Source organism: Saccopteryx leptura, chromosome 4 (assembly GCF_036850995.1).
Source record: "Saccopteryx leptura isolate mSacLep1 chromosome 4, mSacLep1_pri_phased_curated, whole genome shotgun sequence".
Taxonomy (NCBI): domain Eukaryota; kingdom Metazoa; phylum Chordata; class Mammalia; order Chiroptera; family Emballonuridae; genus Saccopteryx; species Saccopteryx leptura.
The window spans coordinates 116,643,447-116,655,550 of NC_089506.1; the positions used below are offsets into that span (position 1 = coordinate 116,643,447).

Consider the following 12,104-nt stretch of genomic DNA (forward strand, 5'->3'; position numbering starts at 1 on the left):
TTTTGAACCTGGGTCCTCTGCATCCCAGTCCAACATTCTATCCACTGAGCCACTACCTGGTCAGGCTGCATTTCTTTTTTACTGAGAATCTTTTATTCTAGTTTTTCAGGAAAAGGATTTGCATACAGTTTCTGGAACATTTTAAGGTAAATTGATAAATACGTTTGTACTTTTATATTATTCCTTGAAGTTATTGCAGAGATTAAATGATATTATGCATATGAAGAACATAAGAGTGGGTGTGTAAAGTTTGTCTTCTTTTGGGGAACTTGACAGATTTATTGCACTGAAGTGTTGTTTTTGGCTCAGGATAGAACCTTTCCTTTCTGAAAACCTCAAGTTTCTTTCATCTTCATGGTTTCTATATGGTGTCTTGAATTCATCTTGTCACTGAAGTTTTATTAATTTGTGAAAGGTGCATGCAATAACTGTTAAAATAGTAGTGACCTGCTTAGCTTATCAGAGAATGAATGTAGTCAGTCAGGAGAGCCTAGAAGCAGACTCACTGTGTCACCAAAATCCAGAAATGATTGGGAAATGAAAGCAAAGCTTTGAACTTCCTGACAGAAATACTAGGATCTAAAGGACAAAGAATCATTGCTCTATCAGCAGTTCAATATCTTTCTACTCCCCCCAGAATATACCCTATCAAAATATCCATCAATTACAAGGGGAAAATAATGACATTTGGGGCACACAAATGCTTAGAAGTATTTCTGTGCCATGTACTCTTTTGTCAGGAAGTCACTAGGTAATAAGTTATATCACACAAGCAAAAGGAAGAGAAAGACGTGGAATCAGTGGATGGAGGAAAGTGCAGAGAGAGGTAAGAGATGACCCAGGTGTTGATGAGAGGAGGTCTAGGATAATAGCCCTTCTACAGATCTAGAGAATAAATGCAGCTCAGATTGGTGTAGAAGAATTAGGGCTCCTCATAGGATCCCTTCTTGAAAAGAATGAAATAGGTTAAATGCTTCATGTGCCTGAGGATAAGGGTGGTGACTTACATTTCTGTTAGAAAACTTGCAGATTAACTTTGTACAGATAATACTAAGAAAAACAAGAATTCCATGGAACAGAAATTTTTGTTCAAAACAACTAATTATGGTCAGTAATTTCACTCTGAGTTCTATTTATATATTCATACCATTACAAACTATGAATGCCAATGTAATAAAACAGAATGAAACTCCTTCTGAGAGGAGGAGTGAGAAAAAGGACAAACATAAGAACAAGAGGAAGACTAGGTTCTAAGAACCTAATCCTTATTTTCTGTTGTAAAAAAAAATATTGTGTCTCAAAGTAAAAATGTCAGCAAATAACAGTATTGAAATATCACTTAGTAATATGAATTAGAGTGCCAAAGGAATTTGTTAGACTAGTTGAAACTGTCCCTGTAGAGTAGGAATTGAGAATAGGGAGAAAGTAACAGGTAGTCTTCATAAAAGTCTTGGAGAACTGTTTGCTGTTTTTGAATTTTGTGCAAAACTTTGATAATAAATATATTTGAATAAAAAAGATTTTACTTAAACAAATTAAATTCAAAAAACTCTTATGATAGATAGTTCTTACAGATATCAAGATCTATGTGGAGACATAAAGGAATTATTCCTTTCTTTTAGTCTTTTTCTTCAGGTTTTTTTCTCTGGAGCCATAGGCTGAATTATCTATCTCCTCTACTCAAAATGGGGGCCTGAGACCAAAAGCTTTAACATCCCTTGGGATCTTGTTAGAAATGGAACTAGGTAGTAACAAGAGCTGGAGAGGCTGCGGAGAAAAAAGAACCCTCATCTACTGTTGGTGGGAATGTAAATTAGTACAACCATTATGAAAGAAAGTATAGTGGTTCTTCAAAAAATTGAGAATAAGCATGACCAGGCAGTGGTACAGTGGATAGAGCATCAGACTGGGACATGGAAGATGCAGGTCCGAAACCCCGAGGTCACCAGCTTGAGCGCAGACTCATCTGGTTTGAGCAAGGCTCACCAGTTTGAGCCCAAGGTCACTGGCTTGAGCAAAGGGTCACCCAGTCTGCTGTAGCCCCCCAGTCAAGGAACATATGAGAAAGCAATCAATGAACAACTAAGGGGCTGCAATGAAGAACTGATGCTTCTCATCTCTCTCCCTTCCTGTCTGTCTGTTCCTATTTATCCCTCTATTAGTCTTTCTCTGTCTCTGTCACCACAAACACTCACAAATTGAAAATAGAACTACCATATGCCAGCAATCCCTCCACTGGGTATATACCCCGAAAACTTGAAAACATGGGTATGTAAAGATACATGTACCCCCATGTTTATTGCAGCATTCGTTGTTCATGGTGGCCAAAACATGGAAACAAACAAAATACCCTTCAATAGAGGATTGGGTAAAGAAGATGTGCTATGTATATACTATGAACTACTACTCAGCCGTAAGAAATGATGACATCGGATCATTTACAACAACATGGATGGACCTTGGTAACATTATACTGAGTGAAATAAGTAAATCAGAAAAAGCTAAGAACTGTGTGATTCCATACATAGGTGGGACACAAAATTGAGACTCATGGACATAGACAGGGGTGCAGTGGTTACCAGGGGGAGAGGAAGGGAGGAAAGGAAGGAAGTGGGGAGAGGGGGAGAAGCATAAAGAGAAACAAATGTGGGGTGACGGAGGATGATTTGACTTTAGGTGATGGGCATACAGCATAATTGACTGTCCAGATGATATAAGATGTTTTCTCTAAATCTGTGTACTCTGGTTGACCAATGTCACCCTGTTAAATTTAATTCTCTGAATGAATGAATGAATGACATGGGACTCATCTCAGCCTACTGAACTGCAATTTGCATTTTAATAAAATTTCTAAGTGATTTGTATGCACCACAAACTTTGAGAAGCATTGGTCTATGTCATTTAAATTAGCACCCTCATCTCTAGGCAAAATGTTTCCTTTTCTTCTCATAGATATTTGGCTCTATCTTTGATAGCCTGTAAATTTGAAAACCAATAAATAGTCCACTAGATTAGAATTTTTCAGCTTTATTCTTTTGACACTTTGGAGCAGATAACTCTTTGTGATGAGGGCAATCCTATGCGCTATAGGATGTTCAGCAGATCCCTGGCCTCTTCCAACTAGATGCCACTTCCCTTCTCAGAGTGACAACCAAATTATCTCTAGACATTGTCAAACGTCTCTGAGGGATAACAATGAGACCCCAGGTGAGAAACACTGCCTTAGAGAATGAATCTTGAGGTAGGGAGTGTGGCAGCAATTCTTTGAATGAATGTGCACAGACTGGGGTTAGGAGAGGGAGTGGGTTTTAGGTGGAATTATTCTCTGTGCTGTTCAACATGGTATTCACTGACAACATGTCAATATTGAATATTTGAAATATTCTAATACAATTGAGTAACTGAAGTTTTGTTTTAATTTAATTGAAATTAAAAACTGAAATGCGGTCATTTGCTACCACATTGAACAATGCAGTTCTACACTATCTTCCTGGGTGATATACTTGTTGATAACTCCAAATTTGAACTTCAAGGCCCAAACACTATCCTGAGATCTAGAAAGAATAACATATCTGTCGGAAACCTTTGGTATAGTATGCCGTAGTCACCTAAACTAATTACTAATATTTTGCTTTGAAAATTGTTTCTTTTTTCTTATTTATTTAGTTCAGTGAATAACAACCACACTGTTTTCAGATCTTATTCTTGAATTTTCTCATATCCTCATTTTCATAGTCCTATTGTTAGCCAATATCTAAATTTTATTTACCTTGTAAATATTTCTTGAATATATCTTTTCTCTTTATCTCAACTTAGATGAGAATCTCGTTTTCCTCTCCAGAACATAATCCAGTACACTAAACTGGAATTACCTTTCCTAGCCCATTCTCCACATCACTTCCAGAATTATTTTGGAAAGGAGCACTTATTATTTTATTTGTTCAAACAGCATTAGGAGGTAATCTACTATGTACTAAAATTGATCTTGAGAAATTAGATTAATAAAGTGAAATAGCTTATCAAAATTGGAAACTCCTGAAAGTTTTTTTTGAGTAAAAGAGTTTTATTATTTAACAAGTATATTGTGTCATTAAATCTAGAAGCTTATGAAACAGAGATTTGAGTGAAAAAAATAAAGAGCCAGAAAAGCAGCATCAAAAGATCAGAGAACCTGGAAGAAGTGACAATAATGTCACATAGAATAAGAGACAAGAGAGTCCCAAGAATTAAGTAATAGCAATATTTCTATAACCAGGCCAGAAAGGATAGACTGAAAAATAGCCCCCAAAGAGGCCAACTTTCTAATCCTCAAGCCTGTAAATATGTTACCTTACATGGAATGAGAGACCTTTTAAGTGTAATTAAATTCAAGGTCCAGAGGTGGGGAGATGATTGTAAATTACTTTAGTGGATACAATGTAATCACAAAGAATTTTCTAAGAGGAAGCCAAGGGGATCAGAGTGAAAGGCAATCTGGGGTGTGAGAAGCAGAGGTCACATGGATACGAGAACAAAGCCAAGGAATGCAGGCAGTCTCTAAAAGATGGAAATGACAAGGAAAAGATTTACCCCTGGAGTCTTCAGAAGGAACACAGACCTAGCAGCTAAGATTTAGACTCCCGAGCCCTAGAACCATAAGAGGATAAATCTGTGTTGCTTGAAGCACTAAGTTTGTGAAATTGTAATAGCAATAAGAAAGTGACACATAGACCCTGAGGGAGTTAAAGCATAAATTACAAGGGAAGATAGCAGATGTTAATCACATGTGTGGAAAAGCCTCTTAGTGAATGAAATAAAAAATAGAATAGACATCTGTAAAAACAAGACCATGAAGCCTTTCCTTTATAGAACAGACTGTGGTATGTTCCAAAGGAGGAAAAGTAGAGAGGAAATTATTGAAGATTTTGAAGAAGAATTGTATATGAGGGAGCAAGTTTCTAATGGAAACAGGAAAGAATACTATAATAACTGCAGCTGCCACAGACTTGCTTCGGGGCGGTCATTGTTAGTCACGATCCTTCTTTACAGAACCATCACAGTAAATCTTTAGAGTAACCCATTTACTAGTGAGGAAATTATGGCTGAGGTTGAGCTTAAACAATTTGCTGAGGCTACACACTTCAAAAATTGTGGAGTAGGACCTGAATCCAAGTCTGCATGAGAAAGTTCATGATCTTCAGCCCCCCAAAAGACAAGAAAGGTTGGCACTGCTGTCAGAGGGGAGGAAATGAAAATGAGTGAAAAAATAGATATGCTTGGATATAGGAGAAGGAATATGAAAATATACTTCATAGCATAAAAAAAAGTTTAATGTTTTTGGTGAGCCAACTTTTAAAGTGTGAGGTCAAGATCAAAATATTTTTCCACTGAATTACAATATTCAATCAATATGTGATTACTTTTATTCACAATTTTAACAACTGCTACTAAGAGGTCAAGAGTTTCAGTTCAACTAAATTTTCATGTTTTTATTTAAAAAAGAAAAAATGTTTGGAAAAATTTGAATATACCAGAGTGTTCAGGTTAAGTCTAAATTAAAATAAATTACATTTTCTAGTGAGTATCAAAAGTACAAGATATTTTCCCACATCTCTGAGTGATGGATTTTACTGAGTGTAAGACTCTCCAGCCTGCTTGGCAGAGCACAATGTAAATTGACTTATCTAAATGGTATTTTGTGCTTCTAATTTGGGAGGGTTTTTGGCTTGACAATTTGTCTGCATGCAGAAAAGGGAAAAATACTAGAGTAAAAATTGGGTAAGTGCAGAGAATCAGTCATTAGTATGCAGATATTTTCACTGGGAACTTGTTTACAGTTAAAAGCTATATTTTCTTAAATATGTAAAAGTCATTCTAAATTTTAAATAATAAGATCAGGTTCAGTCAACAAATATAAAGTGGTTGGATTTGAGCTGTGTTGAAGATAATTTAAAATGCAAATCAATAACAAAGATGATGTAATTTAGGAAACATTGTACATAAGTGGGTCATTTTGAGCAGTTGCATGGAAGTAATAAATAATAAGCTAAATGAAAAATTTCAAGGAAACTGTTATATAGCAGAAACAAAATTTTGCAATAGAATCAAAATACTATAATAAAAAGAATAATCATTTTGAAGATATAATTGTGATATAGGAAATCAACATAAAATGATGCACCAAATTTATATGAAAAGGTATCATAGTTCAAATTATAACATAAATTGAAGACGGAAGACAGAAGAACAAAATGACAGGTGTTCCTGTAGGAAAATAGAACTGAACCAGAAATAAAAATCAAAGACACAATGTAGAAAACATTGTTGAGTTTTAAAAAATAAGCTAAGCATACAAATTAAAATATTTTATTATATTCTGAGGGAGAAGGACAATGAAAAAGACCCTCAAATTAGACACACCATGGACAAATAGCCTATCCAATAAGATTAAAACTATACCTTTAAGTATCCATACAAAAACTGAATATACAAAAAATGTAAGAATCTATTAAGGACCAAAACTCTAGGTCACTCCAGAACTCCAAACAGTTACTCAAATTTCCAGATAATAATAGAGAAAGCTTTAGCCCAAACATTAAGTTCTAAAGGCACATGATTTTGGTTACTCAAATTAAATTTTGTCTAAGATAACAACAGAAAATTTCAGATTAAATGAACTCTGAAAAGAAATATCCACTGTATCTTTCTTGAATAAAATCCACTTTGATATAAACTTTAGCTAAGCAAGAATGATATTACTGTCTTGTACAATATTTCATAATCTTTTTTTAATTTTTTAATTTTATTTTTAATTACTGCTTACATTCAGTATCACTTTGTATTAATTTCAGGTGTACAACATAGTTACTACACAATCATATACTTCACAAAGTATATGACATTTGCAGTACCCACCTAGCTCCATGGACAATTATTACAGTATTATTAATGGTATTTTCTATGTTTTATACCTTGTGACTGTTTTGTAACTACCAGTTTGCACTTTTGATCCCTTCATGGTTTTCATTCAGTCCCCCAAACCCCTCACCTCTGTGAACCAGCAGTCTGTTTTCTGTGTCTATGAGTCTGTTTCAATTTTTTTCATTTATTTTATTCTTTATATTCCACAAATAAGTGAAATCATGATTTCTCTGACTGACCTATTTCTTTTTTTTTTTTTTGTAGGCTGGGAAGTAAATGGATAGAGTCATGTTTTCCATCCACTCATTGTTCTTAGCCCGTTTCAATATTCCAAAGTTTAATTAACAGAACAGGGATGCTACCCTGAACTGAACTCTGACTGACCTATTTCACTTAACATTATACACTTTAGATCCATCTATGCTGTCAGAAATAGTAACAATTTATATTTTTATTGGTTGAGTAATATTCCATTGCATTTATGTACCAATACTTTTTAATCCACTTATACATTGGTGGACATTTCAGTTGCTTCCATATCTTAGCTATTGTAAATAAGGCTGCAATTAATAATAGAGATGCATATATTCTTTCAAATTAGTTTTTTTTAAAATATATACTCAGAAGTGAAATCATTGGGTCATAAGGTAGTTTGATTTTTAATTTAATTTTATTTTTGAAAGAGGCAGGGAGAGAGAAAGACAGGAATATCCAACTGTTCTTGTATGTGTCCTGACCAGGAATCGAACCGCCAACCTCTGTGCTCTGGTACAATGCTTCAACCAACTGAGCTATCTAGCAAGGGCTTAATTTTTATTAATTGAAAAAAATAGGAACAGAGGATGGGAGAGAGGGGGGAGGGGGAAGGGAAGCATTATTTATTCCACTTAGTTTTGCAATTTTTTTTTGTTGTTTGCTTCCCATGTGCACCCTGATCAGGGATTAAACCTGCAACCTTGTTGTTTCCAGACAGCTCTCTTAATTGATGGAGCTAAACTGCCAGGGCTCATTTTTAATTTTTTGAGGAAACTCCAGACTGTTTTCCATAGTGGTTGCACCAATCTGCATTTCCACAAGGATTCACTTTTCTCCACATCCCCACCAATGGTGTTGTTTGTTGATTTATTAATGCTTGTTATTTTGACAGGTGTGAGGTGATATCTCATTATGGTTTCAATTAGCACTTCCCTAATGATCAGTGAAATTGAGCTTTTTCTCAAAGGTCCAGTGGCCATCTATATGTCTTCTTTGGACAGGCTATGTATTCAGACATAGAATAGCTTTATTCCAGGCATAAGCAAGTCCTGAAACAATGGTGCAACACTTTTGGTATTTGTATTGACTATTCTGGGTTATAAGTGAGAAGATCTCTACTCCAGTTAGTTAGAGTCCAAATGGCCCCTTGCCCTCGCCTGGTGTTAGCTCTGGAAATTTGTTCAGCATACAACTCCTCGGACATAATTTTCCTGTGACTGACAGAAAAAACATGTCAATGTTTTTATTTTTAAATTTTACTTTCATCTAACATCCATTTATTTGCCAGCAAATAATGTATGCAACTAAGCTAGCAGCTGGTGATAAAAATCTAAATAATGAAATAACAAACAATTACATAACTTTTATTATGTGTCAGTACATTTCTAAGTGTTTTACATACAGTATCTCATTTAATCTTCACAAAAATTCTGTGAGATTTATAACCATCTCCATTTTATGAACGAGGAATTTTAGGTTTAGGGATGGTATGTAGCCTCAGAGTCATCCAGGTGCTAAGTGGATGGGTTGAAGTCCAAACCTAAACTGCCTGGCTCTAAGTGACTATTACAATATAGTGTCTAAGAGACATGAAAAGTACACTCTAAAAAAAAAAAAAGGCCATGATTTAATGAGAAAAACAGGTATAATATTATATACAACACACAATGTTACAAGTGCATTAGATAAATATAAACAAGGAACAATGAGGGGGGGATAACTCATGATTCCTTGAAATAGAAGGCAGTTGAGGGAGCATGAAAGAAAACGGATCAATCCTGCATGGAGTTCTTTATTGCTATTATTATACATACATGAAATTTTTGTAGTTCTGGAGAGTTATGAAAAACATATTGATGTGAATTTATAGCAAAACAGAACATTCTAATAATATAATTCCTTAAATAAAATGGTTATTTTTACGCTTTCAAATAGTATTGCAGGTAGAGAACTATAGAATACATTATATCTGTAGAAAATGTTTATTCTTTTTAATATTTCTGTACAATGGATTTATACATTTGTCTATTCATTCATAAATGTTTTCAGAATGGCAAAGTGGTCTTGTTGATACATAGAAAATGTCTATTAAACAATGAGATGTATAAATCTATTTTATAGTGTTATAAAGTAACCAGCGAGTTCCAAAGAGACACCAGAGTTACAGGAAAAATTCAAGAGGAGATTTATTCAGCTGGGAACCGCATGGAGTTCACAGGCTTAAATCATGCAGCCCTGAGGGGTTGGTGTTCAGGGTATATAAAGGCCAAAAGCCACAGGATTCAGTTAGGGAAGTTTTAACAAGTGCAAAAAAGCCATTTCACAGAAACAGAAATTATGGTTAGTTCATCAAACAGTCCCTTTTGCAGAGTTTCCTGACTGTTGCTGACAGCTCAACTCACGGTCTAGCTCAATTTACAAGTCTGCACTGACAAAAATACAAGAAATTGCAAAATAGTGATTACAGAAGGCATAAAAAATGGCATTTGCTTATGCTAACAGTTTTACATTTTCTAGGCACTTTGTCACAATAGTAGGAATAGAAACTATTTTGTTTATAAAGAAAGTTTAGGGGAATTGTAGATTATTAAAAATATATAGAACTTGAGTGTTTTCAATTTATGTTAGGAGAAACATAGTTACCCTGTGAAAGCATATTTAAGCTTTATGTGTTTGTTATTGTTGTGTTGTAAGGGTTGGAGTTAGGAGGAAGCTAATTAATCATTTCTTTTCAGGTTCCAAGTAAATTGAGAAATAGATATGAAGTCAGACTGGGATGAAAAATTAGTTTTAACAATGATAAGGCTTGATACAGGGAATGTGGCTTTGACCAGTAGTGAACATGGACTGCTATTATGACCCATCCTACCATAGTGTCTGGAGAATTCCTAGTGCCACTGTAGGGTGGGGATGCCCTGCCCACTGTGAACACAACAAATGTGGGGGAGTGAGTGAAGAGGAAAGGGCAATTTCTCATAGAACCAAGGGGCTTTGTCCAGCACCTATGGAAGCCATTTTTGAATCTGATGTCACACTTCTTTTGTGGGACGTAATGAATGAGTGGTGCAGACAGGGATGTAGGCTTCCTCCTCAAAACTTCCAGTGGAAGAGTGAGCTGAGACTGAGGTTAGTGGAAAAGAATATTTCCCCTTATAAGGCCCATCATATGCAAGGAAATGAGCTGAATTTAGGCTCTACTTATTAACTGTCACAGTACATCATGGTTCCAGAGAGAGACAAATTGTCCTAAAAGTATGGTGAAATTGTCCTGAACTACTTAAGTATTAACTTCAGTTTTAATATTTAAATCTTTAAATATTTCAAGTGATTTAATTTTTTTAAAATTAAACATCAAGATATTTGCTCAGTTATTTACCGTTTCCCTGTTTTAAAAATATAGTATGATTTAAAATTATTATTTATAATTAAAACTCTTAATTATAAATTTAAGGTTATTTAAATATATTATTATATTTATATTTTATATTTAATTATATATTAATGATGTATTACATTTGTGCTGTATTCTATTTATTCTATTAATTATTTTATTATTGTCTAAGGGAGAAGAAATAAATATTATGAATCTGAAAGGTATACTACCATGAAATTTAGATATTTATATAATTGAAACAGTTCAAGACTGAGCCCCCTTTAAAAACAATTCTTTGACATGATTTAGAGATTGATGGTCATTCTACATGAGTAACATGAAATATTTGGAATTCATAAAACTATAGATCAAAGTCCTAAAAAAACACCATTGAAACCTTTTTTTATAATTACATAAAAGGAAGAGAAGAATCGTAAGTATAATAGAGATACAAATCTCACAACCAAGTCCTTTAATTTAACATGGGTTTCACACATATAAATTTTTACAAAAATTTATTTAAAGTATTTTCTCTTCAATTTAAATAATTCTAAATTCCAACATTGCCCAGATTCCTGCCTTAACATGTAGTTATCTAAAAATCTGTCTTTTAAAAACAATTTTCCCTAAGGCAATTAATTAGAAGCTGGCAGGATATAACGTGCCAATATTTACTAGAAACAATGAATCATATATATGGCTAATGCAAAAGGACTGTAGTATGAATGATAGTTTCTATCTTCAGTAAATGTAACTATAATTACATTATGACCACAATTACAATAACTTTCTACCCTGCTACAGACATCATCTTCAAAATTAACTGTCTCTACAGTTTCTTCAGTCAGCTCCAAGTTCCATAAACTTTTCTTCATGATGTCATTTTAGCAGTGTTTGTATATTGTTCTGATTTTCTTAACATGCAAAAAGTAGGAAAATCACATCCACGTGTCTTTCTTTCCCCAGTTAGATAACCATTGAGAAAAAGGCAACTTTTTTCTCCTTGTTTTGAATCACTTATAACAATCTAGCCTGGATATGGAAATTATGTGGTGAGATTTCTTTGTCTTCTTAGACACCAACCTCAATCTGTGGGCAGATTGATTTGGTGCGTGTTTTCATTTGATAAGAGTTCCTAAGGCATATCCAAGAACTGAGTCTATCAGATGCTTTTGTGAAGTACATTTTGCACATGCTTAATAAAAAACCATTATTTCAAAGTATGGTGCTAGACCCTGGGAGTAGTAAATAAAGATTAATATAAAGATGGTCCTCTTTGCCTTCAAGGTGAGATTAATTGAAAAGGAGTCAGGGCCAGATAGAGGAAGTAGATAAAATGAGGAGGTGGGAAGCTGGCAGCTTAATATTTTAAGGGAAACAGCAGTAGTGTAACCTTTGTAAACTGTTGCCTCTCATAATGGTAAAATAAATATTTCAGTATATTTGGCATACTGACTTTGAGTTCTTATTGTGTTCACACAAAAACACAGCTACAGAGAAAAAATTATTGTCTTTCCTACTACATTATGAGTGAGAAGAAACCCAAGGTATATTAAAAAGAATGAAGTATTTCCTT

General features: G+C 34.2%; 1 pseudogene; it reads right to left on the minus strand.

Moving 5' to 3' along the window:
- Positions 1–7,156: 7,156 nt before the first annotated feature.
- On the minus strand, positions 7,157–7,281 carry LOC136404687 (small nucleolar RNA SNORA36 family; annotated as a pseudogene).
- Between the last annotated feature and the right edge of the window lie 4,823 nt (positions 7,282–12,104).